We start from the raw sequence: 16224 nt of genomic DNA on the forward strand, positions 1-16224 counted from the left end.
CAGATACAACACACTTTTGAACAGGGACAGCATGAAAGGGGAGAGAAAGAAATAGAGTGGGGGGGGGGAAATACAGCTAATAACAGCAACTGTGGGAAAAATATTGAAGTAACTTCTTTGGTGGACTTATGATAAAGAAGGCAACTTGTCCCAAAGACAGAGCCAATGAAATCTGAACACAGACTGAAGTACATTTTTTTCTCTCTCACTACTCTTGAGGTTTCTCATCTTTTTGGGGGGAGAGGGAATTTGTGTTTACTCTCACAACAAGATTATTTTAATAATACAAAATAAATAACCCCCATAAATTTTTTTTAAAAGGTCAACTCATCTTACTTTATATGCTTACACAGCAAGCTAAATCCCAACTGAAGTGTTTCAAATCTTCTAACCACCACCCAACTAGTGCTTTTGAAATGAAGGCACTGATGCCTGTGACACTCCTTTATTTCTTCTAAGTAAGGACTACAGATTCTACTCTAACACATCTCAGCTTGCAACTTGGAGAATTGGGATGAATGTTCTTATAATTTAGAAGCAAATTCAAACCACTCCAGTTTTTCTTTATCATTTGAGGAAGCTTCAGCCAATCAATGACATAGCTGAGAGATGCTTCAGGCACCAGAAAAGAGCCCCTGAGTATAGGCTATTAGTTTCTGATAGATACCAAAGGGAAATGTGCTGTTTTCTCTTTGGCTGAGTGGGTTTTCTCATTGCTGACTTGTAAAATTCTATGCTACTTCTGAGTTACCAATTGGGAAATTAATGGAAGCAAAACTGGTTTGGTTTCTCTCTTCCTAACGTAGGCAGGTACCTTATTTTATTTGTTTAGTCTTGAAAATGATTTTCTAGTGAAATCATGTAGTGCCTACTATTAAATATATGGATAATATATACACTTTGCCTGTTTGTTTACATCTGATATTGGAGGCATGATGACTTTTTAAAAAGCCTGATAGCAAGTCATCCTTAAAATATTCTGCCATTGATTCTAAAAAAGTTATAAAAAGTGACTTTGGTTTAAAATACCAGTTAGCAAACATTCATTTTCTATGTTGATATTTTGAGGCAAAGTTTGATGAAGCAGGTAAATAAATCACTCCTATTTTATGTAATGAAATGTTTTTGACATACTCAGATTTCATATAATTTTGCTATTTATCATCAAGCACACAACATAAATAAATACTCCTATTGTACCTCATAACTCAAACCTTAGCCTTCATAAGACTGGAGTGAGGCTGGTAAGGATATTTATCTTGAAAACTATCAAGAAAAGTCAGACAGAAAGGGGGCATAAAAATGAAATGAACTATGGTGAAAGGGCCAGACAGTCTCCCAGTATCCTCTGCATCATCTCAACTATCTAACTAGAAAGATTTAGAGCTCCAAATTATATTCTAGGATAGAATGAAATGTTGTTGGATGATTTGAGGAAAGGATCAATCTACTCTGTTTTTCAGTCAAGATAGAAGGGAGGAAAAAGGAGCTATTTGACAAAATATACTCATTGACCATGGACTCCCTTCCAAAGTAATGCCCTCATTATCTAGTGATTAACTATCACCACATAAATGAGAAGTATCTATGTAATACAGTGGAAAGAATGTTGGATTTGAAGATGAAGACCTAAATTCAAATTCTGCCTTGGACTCTGATCAGTTGTTTGGCAATGAGCAAATCATTAACTTTGGATTTCTTCATCTGTAAAATGGAGGTAAAGATCAAATGACATATCACACATAAAGCAATCCCCAAACCTGAAAGCCCCATATGAACATTACCTATTGTTATTAGTTAAATAAATTTCTAAAGGAAATGGTTCATCATTTTTTTCCATTTCTGGTCTGGTAGCACAAGAAAGAAGGAAAGAAGAATCCATAATATTTTTCAATCTTGTCAGACTTGTTCCAAATACTTCCATTTTCTATATTGCTATGACTGCCTTTTTCTAGGTCTCAGAGTCTGGAAGTAGTTTGTGATTTAGGATCTGCTCTGCTATATATCTGGCAGTAGTAGCTAATCTATAGCCCAAGATAACAGACTATCATAAATTGGTCTGATTCCTGCGTGGAGTTTTTTTCTCCTCAACTGAATTGGAAGCTCCTGCTGGCAGGGGCACTGATATCTTACTTCCCACTCTCCATGTTTCTTGGTTTATACTGTTGCTCCCAATCTGGAATTTCCTCTTCTTTCTCCTCTCTCTTTCCCAGTCTTGTCTTGCCCAGTCCACTTCAAGTCCCAACCCCTTTATAAAGTCTCCCCCAAGCCCTAGAGACCAAATAGATCACATAGTATTATAGATTTATACATAATCTGGGAGGAATCTTGGGGATTATCAAGTCCAACTCCCTGAATTTTTTTACAAAAAGTATTTTGTTTTCCTTCCAATTGAATGAAAACAAATTTTAACATTTGTTGTTTTTTTTTAAACTTTGAGTTCCAAATCCTATCTTTCCTTCCCTTCTTAATGTTACGCAAGTTGATTTGGTTTGTTCCTGTACAATCAAGTAAAACATTTCCATATTGGTTATTTTATGCAAGAAAACTTGAACAAAAAAGAATGGAAGGAAAAAGAAAAAAGAAAAAGAAAGAAGGAAAGAAGAGAAGGAAGGAATAGAGAAAGATGAAAGAAGGAAAGAAAGAAGGAAGGAAGGAAGAAGGAAAGGAAGGAAGAAGTAAGAAAGGAATAGAGAAAGATGGAATAAGGAAAGAAAGATAGGAGAAGCAAATAAGGGAAGAAGGAAAGGAGGAGGGAGGAAGGAAGAAAGAGAAAGAGAAAAGAAAAGAGAAAAAGAAAGGAAGGAAGAAGGAAGGAAGGAAGACAAAGAAAGAAAAATGAAAGAAAGATAAAAGAAAAAAAGTATGTTTTAGTCTATATCTGGATGTTAATTCTTTCTCTGGAGATGGGTAGCATTTTTCATCATGAGTATTCTGGAATTGTCTTGGATCTTTATATTGCTGAGAAGAGCAAGGTCCTTCACAATTGTTCATTCTACAATACTGTTGTTATAGTATATAATGTTCTTCTGGTTCTATTCCCTTCACTATGTATCAGTTCTTGTGAGTCTTTCCAGGTTTTTTTGAAATCATCATCCTGCTCATCATTTCTATAGCACAATAATATTCCATTCCTATAATATACACAACTTGTTTTCATTCCCTAATAGATAGGCATCCCCTCAGTTTCCAATTCTTTACCTCCACAAGAGGAGCTGCTTTAAATATTTTGGTACAAATAGGTTTTTTCCCCCTTTTTTGATCTCTTTAGAATACAAGCCTAATAGTAGTATTTCTAGATTAAAGGCTATGTGTGTTTTATTGCCCTTTGGTCATAGTTCCAAATTACTTTCCAAAATGAATGGATCAGCTCACAACTCCACCAACAATGCATTAATGTCCAAATTTCCCCATATTCCATCCAACATTTATAATTTTTATTTTCTGTCATATTAGTCAATCTGATGAAACTCCCTAATTTTAAAGAGGAGGAAACTGAGGCCTGAGGAGGTTAATGACTCGCTAATCACACATGTATTAGATGATAGAGCTTAATCTGAACTCAGGTCCTATATCTAAACCCAATGATTTTTCACCATCTACTATGACCTCCCAGAATATTTCATGCCTGTATTTATCTTAAATCCTATAGTTTTGGGTATGTAAGGACCAGGAACAGCTAGGTGATGCAGTCACCTTGGAATCAGGAGGACAGGAATTTGAATCTGTTCTCACTCAGACACATCCTGACTGACACATAACCCTGATTGCCTCACATCCAGGGCCATCTCCTGTCTTCCTGATTCACAGCTGGCCACTGGACCCAGATGCTCTGGAGGTAAAAGGGAGGCTGGTGACTTGGTACAGCCCCCCTCACTCAAATCCAGTCCAAGTACTTGTCATGGCATCACCTCCCTGATGTCATGGTCTTCTTCAGGAATGAAGGACAAACATTATCATTTTCTAATTATTTCTTGCTAGCTCTTCCTGCCTCCAACTCTGGGAATGTGCTATTCATGTTGGTATCAGAAAAACCCATATGTATGAATTTAGATGAGGGAGAGCTAAACATCAGAGGAGATGCTAAGAGGAAACATTTGATTTATGGTTTTTCTGGAAGGACTAATATGACCTAAAGAGTTACTTTGGGTAAGCCTGTGCTTATATTGGACCAAAGCAATGTCTTCCTGTTTGGGAACCATTAGTTTGTGGAAAAGGCAAAATGGAAATTAGGTGGTAGAAGGGAAAGTTTTGCTGTAACTCAATTTAGGGAGTATAATTTTGTTGATGCTACAAAGGTCAAGGATAGTATCTCTGCTTAGGAGAGAGAAACAGGATACAAGAGATGCCTGGGCGATACTGTTTATATGTCATATTTCCCCGAAGGACTCTTTTTTTGGGTAGTGACCACATAGGCATAGAATCTTTTTGAAGAGAAGCTGATGTTTATTTCAGCTGACCTAGTTTGAGGGGCATTCTGGGATCCTGGAATGGAAGAAACCATAGACCAAACAGGTTGTAGGAAATAATTATGGATGAATTTAGTATGGATGCCATACTTGAGTATGTTACCTGAGTTTGTTACCTTAAATGTGAAAAGTTCAAAAAATGTCTCAGTTCTGAAGAATCTTAAAATAAAATCAACTAATTGAGTAAAAGTTCCTTATAACACAAATATCTGAAGATAGTATTAAGGACCATGTCACAAGTTAACTGTGTTGTATCTGTTTTCAAGGTTAAGCTTAACTTTCCTATTGGTCACCTGTGGAGTGATTTCAAAAGTACCATTTAAAAAGCCTTTGTCTCATACACACAGACACACAGACACACAGACACACACACACACACTCACACACATACTCACACTCACTCACATGCACATACAAACATACACACTCACATTTATCTCTTTTATATCTGATCAGTACACCTGAAATTCCTTTAACAAGAGTCAGAGCCTTTTATTATTCTACAATAAGATAAAAAGCTTAAAATACAAAGATTTTAGGGAGAGATCAACTGATTTACATTTATCTCAATTCTTCTTAAGAGCAGAGTCCAGTAATAGAGAAGGGGAAAAAAACCCTCAAGGACACTAGATTTGTGAAAGATAGGTGAAAAGTGATATCACCATAAATAGGAAAAATTAGTGCCAAAAAAGGACCTTATATATTCTGAAGACTAACTCCTCCTCTACATGATGATTTTGTTGAGAAATAACTTTATCCTGCTTCTACTACATGTAACTATTTCATTTGGCGCTGAGGGAAGGAAGTAATAAGGCATGCATCTAATGGTCATAATATGATGATGTTTGTCCTTTGTTTTTTCAAAGACCATGACATCAGGGAGGTGACATCGTGACGTGCCTACAAAATGGATATGAGTGAGGGAGAACTGCTAAGTCACCAGTCTCAGTTTCTCCTCCAGAGCCATCTGGGTCAGTGTCCAGATATGAATCAGGATGACTGGAGACAGCCCTGGATGGGCAGCAGAATGGCACAGTGGGTAGAATGCTGGCCCTGAAGTCAGTCACTTACTGGCTGTATGACCTTGGGCAAAGTCATAATAAACAAATATTCTCCTGATAAAGTTTTTCTGTAATGGTAATACTCCCTACTTGTGGTCAGTCTTAACACAACTCCTTCCAACTCAAGAGAATCAGAATCATAGATTGAGAACTGGGACAGACTTTATAAAACATTTCTAAATTTACTGATAGGAAATTAATGACATGAATCGTGACTTATCCAAGGTCATTAGGCGGAAAGTAGATTATAGTCTTCTGGCTTAAAAATGAAGCTGATTTTCCGTTACTCCTTGCTAAGTTAGGCCCTTTCAAAGCCCAGTCCATCAGATCAAGCAGTTCACAAAAAGGTTTCTAGCTAAGTGTAACAAACTGCTCTAAGTTGGTTGTCCTGCTCAGATCCCCATTTGGTTCTGCATTTTTTCCTGACATTTCTCTGGCACTAGACACTAATTCTCTCTCTGCCCACAGAACTTTAAGTTACCTTTTTGTCCGACAACTTCACTATATTATAGGAATTTTTCTCCATAAAGAGACCCCAATTTTTTAAACACTAAAATTATTTCAGGGATACTCCATGATTTTGAATCATGGAATATCATAATCTCCAAAAAAACAAAATTGTGAGTCATTCAAAGGATGACAAAGTATGGTGGACTTAAGTAAGCTGCCATATTACCAACAACAAATTGTATACATGAAAAGGTGGAAAATCTATTATCAGTGAAGTTTATGGAGAGAAAGTAAGGAAGTTCTGTAGACTCTGAAGAATATGAGATGGGCATCTGGCAAGCAGGATCGGTACCCATATAATGCCAAGAGACATAAGCTCCCTAGAAGGCTGTATGGACTCCATAAGGGATATTTATGACATGGCATGAATAAGCATTTCTCAGGAAAAGAAAACATAGATGACTTGCATTCTCTACCAGTGGAGAGAGTAAGTGCTGACTGACATTAATGAGGGGTTCAATGCAAATTTAAAGAAGCATAAATTAATATTCTTCTGTTTCTTTTATAGTCTCTGTTTTGGGGCAGTAAATTATCATGTGCACTATTCTCTGATAATTTTCTTTATTTCTTCACTATTGAGATTTTCTATTTATTTTTATTTTAGTAGACTTTCTTTTTTTCCTTTTTGATTAATTTATGGCTGTTGAATTCACTTTGCATTTAAAAAAACTTTATTCTTAAATCATTCATTATAACCAATCTACTTTTATATTAAGGATGCAAGGATGATTCAATAATTAACTTAATTAATTAAAATATAAACAAAAACATTAATCAAGTGATTATCTCAGTAGATGGAAAGAAAGACTTTGTCAAAGTTCTGTTCTAGTTTTACTACTTTATCATTTATGCTAAATGTCTACAATATACTCATAGAAAGACTTTTTTAGCATCATAAAAAGTATCTATCTAAAACAAAAAGTAAAATCATATGCAATGAGGATTCTAAAAGAATTTCCAATAAATAAGATTGGAGCAGGGATGTCCACTTTCCCACTATTTTTAAAATATAGCTCTAGAATGCTAGCAATATCAATAATGAGAAAGAAATCAAAAGATAGGCAAAGAGGAGATAAAAGTATTCAGTTTTCCTGATGACCTGATGGTTTATTTAGAAGCTCCTCAGTAATCATCAAAAAAAAGTAAGATAATAATTTCAGCAAAATTGTAGATCATAAAATAAACCCATAAAACAATATTTCTAATAAAATCTAAGAGGCAATAACAGAAAGGGAAATGTGAAGCAATCTACAAAGCATATACAATATTTATAAAGATGTAATTGCAAAGTACTTAAAGAAATTAAAAAATCGACTTAAACAATGAGGAATATTCAGTGCTCAGTGTTGGGCTGTCAATATAATTAAAAAAATAACACTACTATCATAGTTCATTTTAAACTATGAAACTATGAAAAAGATACATTATCCATAGAAATAGAACAATAGAAATAATAACAACAGGTACACTGATAAATTATTTGTGGAGCTCTGAATTAGCACAACCATTCTGGAAAGTAATGTGAAATCAGTATCCTGGACTAAAAGATTCTTTTGCTAGGCCCACACTTCAAGGAGATAACTAACTAAACAAAAAAGGACTAATATATGCCAAAATATTTTTAACCCCACTTTTGTGGTAGCAAAGAACTGGGAACAAACTAGCTGTCTATTGCTATGTGAATGGCTAAAAATAATAACAAGAACAAGAAATAATAACAAATAATAACAAAATTCATTTGGTAGATCAAAAGATATAGAAACCAAGGGCAATAATGAAAAAAGCAGTAATGAAGGGAGATAGTACTTCCAGAACTTATACTATACTATAAAAAATTATTTATCAAATCCATTTTGATACGTTTCAAAAGAAATTGTTCAATGAAACACACTAGACAAGAGAAAATCCAAACTAAGCAGACTCAATAGTATCCTGCTCAATAAACTCAAAAATATATTGCCTAGGAAAGAACTCCCATTTGATAAGAACTTTGGAGAAAAGTGTAAACTGACTTATTTGTCTTAAACCAATACCTTACACCACATTCCACAATAGATTCAATGTGTGTATATATGACCCAACTATTAGGGTTTAAATCACAGAAAAATTAGAAGAGAAACCAATGACATATCCTTCACAGAAATGGATAGAACATATTTTCTAAAGCAAATAAGGGATAGAGGCAATCACAAAAGATAAAATAGAGAATTTTGATAATGCAATTGAAAAAATTTCTGCCCAACAAAATTAATGCATCTAGAATAAGAAAGGAATGGTGGAATGGGGGAAAATCTTTATATGAAAATTTTCAAATTAAGGTTTGGCATATAAAAGAATGACATAAAGTTCATAAGACTAGAATCATTCCCTAGTGGATTAGTGAACAAACTGGTTTGAAAACAGTTTACAAAAGAAGAACTGCAAACTACTAATAACTATATGAAATTATGCTTTAAATTACTACTAATAAAAGAAATGCAAATGAAAATAACCCAGAGGTTTCAAAACTTATATAGTGTTTCAAAAGATGGTCAGGGATGACTAAAGATTAGAATAGTCGATATTGAAGGGGTTATAGAAAGACAGGTACACTGATAAATTATTTGTGGAGCTCTGAATTAGCACAACCATTCTGGAAAGTAATTTGAAATCAGTATCTTGGACTAAAAGATTCTTTTGCTAGGCCCACACTTCAAGGAGATAACTAACTAAACAAAAAAGGACTAATATATGCCAAAATATTTTTAACCCCACTTTTGTGGTAGCAAAGAGCTGGAAACAAACTAGCTGTCTATTGCTATGTGAATGGCTAAAAAATATCGTGGCACAATAATGTAAAGGAATATTACAAAACTTTAAGATGTTATAAATATGAGAAGCATGGGAAGAATTATGAGAACTAATGCAAAATAAAATACAGATAGGATACACAATGAGTACAAAGTAATGTAATGAAGCCAATGTGCACAGTAAATGCATGAATGTGGAATATTCAAGATAACACCACCCATGAATCAACTGAAAAGAATGTTGTAAAATTACAAAGTAATTGGTGGTAGAGGACCCACAGGTGTGAAACATTGTACATACTGTCAGATTTTTAAAAAATACATATTGACTAATTTTGCTGATTTTTTTTCCTTTCTTTTCCTTTGGGAGTGGCAATGAGGAATAATTTAGATTATGTTCAAACAAAACATATGAAGAAAATTTATTTTAAAAAGTTTTTTATTTTTATTCATAAATTCAATGTTGACACTTTTCTTCCAATTTTATTAGCATCTCCCTTGATTTGTCAGTTTCCTTCTTTTATGTTTATTTCAGGTGCCTTATTTTGTTGATTTTTAAAAAAATTTTAACGACAAACTATTCATTTTCTCTTTTTATTTTTGTTAATATGGGTATCCAAGAAAATAAATTATCCTAAGTACTATTTAACTAAAATTTTACTACACATTTTGACATATTTTATTATTTTCATCACCATTGATATAAATTTTATTGTTGTTTCTATTATTGAGAATAGCAGTAACACCACACAAGATTTTTGTGAATATTGAATGATAGAATATAGACCAAAATGTTATAAAATTTTTAAAACACTATATAAATGTCACCTATTACTATTACTGTTGAAATAGCAGAGTTGTTTGATAAAACTGTCTGAGAAACAATTCTAGGATAAATCATTATTCTGCTATTATTATTTTATATTTAATATTCTTTTTCCTATTGCGTCAGTGAATATTATGAAAGTAGTTGAATAAAGATATTAAGCCTTACATTCACCTTCTTCCCAACAAGATTTTCATCGTCTAGAGTCTACATTTTGCAATTTTTTTCATTACATATAGTCTCACTATTTGGTGTAGTAAGAGCTATTTTAAAATCATTATTCTGTACCATCTATATCTGGAGAAACAACTGTGGAGTTTGAACAAAGACCAAGGGCTATTACCTTAAATTTAGGGGGAAAAAAACCTGATATTTTATTGTCTGATTTTGCTATCTCTTATACCTTATGTTTCTTCCTTAAGGATATGATTTCTCTCTCATCACACTCAATTTGGATCAATGTATAATATGGAAACAATGTAAAGACTGACAAATTGCCTTCTGTGTGGGGGGGGAAGGAAGTAAGATGGGGGAAAATTGTAAAACTCAAAATAAATAAAATCTTTAATAAAAAATAAAATAAAAATCATTATTCTGAGGGCAGCTAGGTGATTCTGTGAGTACAGAACCCACCCTGGACTTAGGAGAATCTGAGTTCAAATCTGCCCTCTGATACTTGATATTTACTAGCTATGTGACCTTGGGCAAGTCAATTAACCTCATTGCCTTTGCACAAACAAAAAGTCTATTATTCTGAAATTCGTAGGGATAAGTGCTATTTCTATATGATTATAGGGCAGAGATAGGTCAGGGATAATGCCTTGGTTTGAGTACAATAAATGGATATTGTACTGAAATGAGTACAATGTAGAATATGAGATCTGTATATGAAGTATGGGGTTTGCTATTATTTATTAGTCTTATAGAGGTCTTGTAGATGGTGCATTTTTGCACACTGACTGCAATTGTTCAATTTCCAGATTTCCTTGAATGATCTACATTGATCACTAATTTAAGCTCCTTAAAGATAACTTTTTTTTTTGAGTGAGAGAAGAGATGTTCTGTTCATAAATTAATAGCATAGTCCCCTCTGCAGACAAATCTTCCTAACTCAGTACTTTATTTTGTCTTATTTTTTTGATGAGGCAATCAGGGGTAAGTGGCTTGCCCAGGGTCACACAGCTAGTAAGTGCCAAGTGTCTGGGGCTGGATTTGAACTCAGGTCCTCCTGACTTCAGGGCTGGTGCTCTCTCCACTGTGCCACCTCATGACTCAGCAAGGTTTTGACACTTCTTTGTTGACTTATTGTTGGCTGAGTTCATATAAATGTCACCCATATAGGTACTTTTGATTCTACTCTTCAATGTTAGCCATTTCATAGGGTCCAAATGGAGGAGATCCACTTTCAGCTTTATTAGACAAATACAAATGGTTGGGCTTATGTTATGTATGTTTATCATGTAGTTTGAGAATGTTTTTTATCAATTTTCTGCTTCCATTTTGGTGAAGAAGTGTCATTTTTTTCTTTCTTTTTCTTTTTTTGCAAAGCAATGGGGTCAAGTGACTTGCCCAAGATCACACAGTTATGTAATTAAGTCTCTGAGGCCAAATTTGAACTCAAGTCCTGACTCCAGGGCCAGTGCTCTATTCACTGCACCACCTAGCTGCCCTTAGATGTGTAATTTTTCTTTAGCTATTTTAGGAAAGTGGACCCTGTACTTTATTTATATTGTACTTATTTTAGTGAAAATATTTTCTTTTCAAAAAACATTTTTGGAATTTTTATTTTTGGTTCCAAGTTTTCTTTTTCCTTCCACCCTCCTCCCACCCACAGAATTCTTTCCAAATCTCTTATATTCTACTCTGGTCTTCCAAAAGCATAAAAAAAACTTATACAGCACAGGTGTAAATTACTTTAAATACATTTTTCCTATTAAGTTTTGAATTCATGCTATACATCTCTAAACTTATTTAGCCAAAGCTTTCTCCTTGATAGTGATATATTCCTTGAATGAAGAAGATGAAGATATTTATAGCTATTTCCTTCAGCCACTGGATCAACTGACAAAATTCAAGCTCAAAAACTTTCAGTCTCTATCTTTATTAGGAATATGTTAAAAAATTTTAAATTTAAAAAGTACATTAACATTTTAATTTCAATGGTAAAAAGATTCTCTAAGAATAAGTAGCTGTTTAATGTGTATTTTGGCAGAGCTAGAGAGTGTGATATAATTCATGTACAACAAGTGTTAAGATTAAGTGAATAATAATATGTTTTGGTTGGATTTCCTTTTTAATTTGAAAGATATTCTTCTATTTGAAGCAGATGATAGTGTATTTAAGGTTAGGCATAACCATAATGGGCTTAAACTGTCTTCCTAAGAAAATGCTATATTTTATTTCAATTATTTTTGACATGACTGTGTTTGTAATATGTTTTCAGTAGAGAAAAGTTTTCCATATGGCAACAAATACTGGAGTATTTTCCCATGCTTGAATCTATTTTATATATTTGCAGTATGTGGATAAGATGAGCCACAAGTGCAGAAATGGGTTAAAAGCTTTTTGTTAATAAAATTGGTAGAAATATTTAAACATAATGTGTCCAGGAGGGTTGAATCTGATATTTTCCATAGAAAGCATCTCTCACTACACTAATCTGTGGACTCTTTTTTAAAATTATTTTTTCTAGGAAATTTTCTTTAAAACTCTCTTGGGAAATGATGGTTAGACTCTCCTATAACTGAGGTCTTTCTCAGTTACCATTGTCTTTGTATATAAAGTTTTCAAATTTAGCATATAAAGCACAATCTTTTCTCTTAATTGGACTGAATGATATCTTCCCTTGAAAGCAAGTATGACAGTTTGGTAAAACCTATAGATCCTGTCTCAGAATAATATGCTTAAATAATTGAAGGAAATTATAAATTTCAGTTCAAAGTTAGTTAAAAAAAAGTAATTTGTTTACCTATCCAAGTTCATGGATCCCCAAAATCTATGCTTGGACCCCTTGGAAGTTTGTGAAACCCAAGGAGGGAAGGGAATGATCACTTAAGTGCCAATCATGAGCCAACACTGTGCTAAGCACTTTAGATATTATCTACCAGAATCTAGCTATCAGATTGGCTATCATAAAAATGGCAACTGCTGGAAAGGTTTTGGGAAAATTGGGACACTAATACACTGTTGGTGGAATTGTGAACTGGTCCAACCACTCTGGTACACAATTTGAAACTATGCCCAAAGAGCTTTAAAACTCTGTATAACCTTGGACCCTCCTAAGTCTGTATCCCAAAGAAGTAAAAGTGAAGGTGAAACCAATTTGAATCAAGGCATTTATAGTAGCTCTTTTTGATAAGTCAAAAAATTGAAAATTGAATTGAATAAATAAGTTGTAGTGTATATGATTGTCATACGATACTATTGGATTATAAGAAGTGAAGAGCAGGATAGTTTCAGAAAAACATGGGAAAGTTTAAATGAACTGATGTAAAGGAAAATGATCAGAACTAAGAAAACATTGTACACAGTAATAACAGCATAATAACGATGATCATCTCTGATCAAGACAATGATCTAAGATAATTCCTTTTATTTACTCTGATATTTTATTACATATAAAATTTTTAACACTCAATTTAAAAAATTTTGACAGGCCGGCTAGGTGGCGCAGTGGATAAAGCACCAGCCCTGGAGTCAGGAGTACCTGGGTTAAAATCTGGTCTCAGACACTTAATAATTATCTAGCCGTGTGGCCTTGGGCAAGCCACTTAACCCCATTTGCCTTGCAAAAACCTAAAAAAAAATTTTTTGACTTTCAAATTCTTTATCTCCCACATCCTTCCCTGATACAGTAAGCAATTTAATATAGGTTATATATTTATAATCCTTTAAAACAAATCTTCATATTAGTCAAGTTGTGAAAGAAGACACAAACAAGAAAACTCTCACAAAAATAAAGTAAAAAAATTATATGCTTGGATCTACATTTAGATTCCATCAGTTTCTCTCTGGAGGTGGATAGCATTTTTCACTATAAGTCCTTTGGACAATTTCAATGGATATAATATGAATACAGATCAAAGAATATTACCTTCTACTTTCTTAATTTGTTGGGTTTTTTCGTTTGTATCTTCCTTTCACAATTTGACTAATATAGAAATGTTTTGCAAAACTTCTGTTTATTTGCTGTTAAATTGCTTTCCTTCTCAATTCCTAGGGGAAGAATGGAAGAGGAGGGAGAAAATTTGGAATGCAAAATTTTAAGAAACGAATGTTAAAATTTTTATGTAATTGGAAAATATTTAACAAAATAAAACATACTTTTAAAAACTTAAATATTATCACTTGAGCTTCACAACAACTCTATGAGATAGTTACTGTTTTTATCTCCATTTTACATTTTAGGAAACTGAGGCAGTTAGACGCTAAGGGATTTGCTTCAGGCTAGCATCTGAGGCCAAATTTGAACTCAAGACATTCTGACTACCGAATTTCTCTATCTACTGTCAGATCTCTCTCCCAGGTTAAGAATCCATGCTTTAAATGTTTATTATCCAATTCAGCATGTCTTGAGTAAATCTCATCTTAATTTCTTGGATTGTTGTTGAAGCTGATTTGTCAGTGTCTCCTTCTGGTGATTTTATTTTAAAGAATCTTTTAATTCATGGTATTTATTGAATTAAGTTTTGTGGGTTTCCCCCCACTGCTTATTCATTTCCTTGTCTTTTTACTTTCCTTATCAAAAAAACATTCTTTTTGAGGCTTTTTAGTTCCTTCCTTTTTTATTTACTTATTTATTTTTGGAGACATTTTTAATCTATTCATTGTGGGGATGACTGGACTCTGGAAATTCTTATTTCACCATCTTCTGTTTCACCACTTTAAAAAGCCCCTTATTCTTAGATTTTACAGACAAAATTTTGGAGAATATCTTCACTAATTAGAGCTTAATTATGTACGAGACAAAAAAATTTAAGTAAGAAAATTTACACCAAGCACAAAATTAAAAGAAGTTACATTAAAATCTTTGTTCTGTAATAGCACAAACTGTGTGTTATAAGGGGAAACTTGTCTGAAGATTAATAATGGTATACCATCTGTTATCTCAGGTTTCCTGGGTGAGAACTGTGAACCAATAGAGTAAGCAAATGCCCTCAAAGTATATCTGGGTTCTTTATACTATGAGATTCTATCTGAAATAAGAGTTATAGGAAATTAAAGTCTCTGTGACAACATTTGGCTTCTATGGTTCATAAAATAGCACCAGGAGGGTAAGTGTTAGAGTCCCCATTGCCCTGGGATTTTTCGTTAGGATCATAAGGAACCTTTGGAAGTCATCTAAGTCTTTCCTGATTCCAAGTGCTCCTGCTCTCCCCCTCTCCCTCCCAAAGCTACCTTGTGTTTAACTATCCTGTGTTTATTTGTATTTGTTCTATTTGTACAATAAAATGTAATCTCTTTAAATATAGGGAATTGTTTTATTCTGTGTAAGGGCATACTTAGAATTTGGCACATATAGTAAGTGATTAATAAATCATTGGGTCTCAACATTTTTTCACACTGACCTTAAATTATACTTATAGGACTTTATAACTGAGATTTAAAAGGGAATTAGGATAGTTAGTATTGCCTATGCCTCTATATCACATTTTATTGGTATAGGTACTATCCCTACCAACATAAATTACAAATTTGTTTGCTTTAGTAAACAGTCTTTGGACTGTGGCCCCTAAAAGACTTCCATAATGAGTCTCTCTAACTTAGCTGGGCTGTGAATAGAACAGAACCAAAAGAACAGCACACACAATAACGACAAGAAAGTATACAAAAACAACAATTCACTTAGAATGCAATGGCTAATGTTGGTTCCAGATGACTGACATTAAAACACACTTCCTTCCTTCCTACTAATAATGGTAAACTGTAAGAGAAGAAAGTTACATTTGTCCAAGTCTCAAAGGAATTCCATTGATGTTATAACTATGGAATCAAAAAACTCTGATAAACAACTACTATATGCAAAACACTAAGGTTTGACTGAATTTTTTTGAGGGGGAATGTAGGATAGGTGGCTTATTGGGAAGGGATTGCTGTGGCAAAACAAAATGTAACAATAAAAAATCATAATTCTGTGATACACATAGAAGATATGAACTGCCCATGGAATATGGATATATTTACATAGGTTATTAAATGTGGTTCACTGGGAGGCATGGTTAAGGAAGACTGGAAACAGACTCTTACAGGATATAGGATTTTATCTGATTCTTCAAAGAAACTAGTAAACTAGGAGATCAAAATGGGTAGGAAGAAGATTCCAGGCATGGGGGCAGCCAGTAAAACTGCTTTTGAGTTCAGAGATATGTGAGGAGTAGCAAAAAGGTCTGCATCAATGGATTGCAGAGGACATGGTGGGGATTTAGTTGTAAGAAGACTGTAAAGGTAAGAAGTATCTAGGGAATGAAGGGCTTGCAGAGACAGAGAATTTTATGTTTGATTTTGGAGGCAATAGGGAAGTTTGGAGTTTATTGAATTGGAGGGGAGGGTGATAAAGTCACATCTGAATT

General features: G+C 33.7%; 1 long non-coding RNA gene across 2 annotated transcripts in view; it reads right to left on the reverse strand.

Moving 5' to 3' along the window:
* The window catches only part of LOC141513913 (uncharacterized), a 106635-nt gene that overhangs the window by 66681 nt on the left and 23730 nt on the right, over positions 1–16224 (reverse strand). The gene's annotated exons all lie outside the window — the stretch shown is intronic.

This window comes from Macrotis lagotis, chromosome 1 (genome assembly GCF_037893015.1).
Source record: "Macrotis lagotis isolate mMagLag1 chromosome 1, bilby.v1.9.chrom.fasta, whole genome shotgun sequence".
Taxonomy (NCBI): Eukaryota; Metazoa; Chordata; class Mammalia; order Peramelemorphia; family Peramelidae; genus Macrotis; species Macrotis lagotis.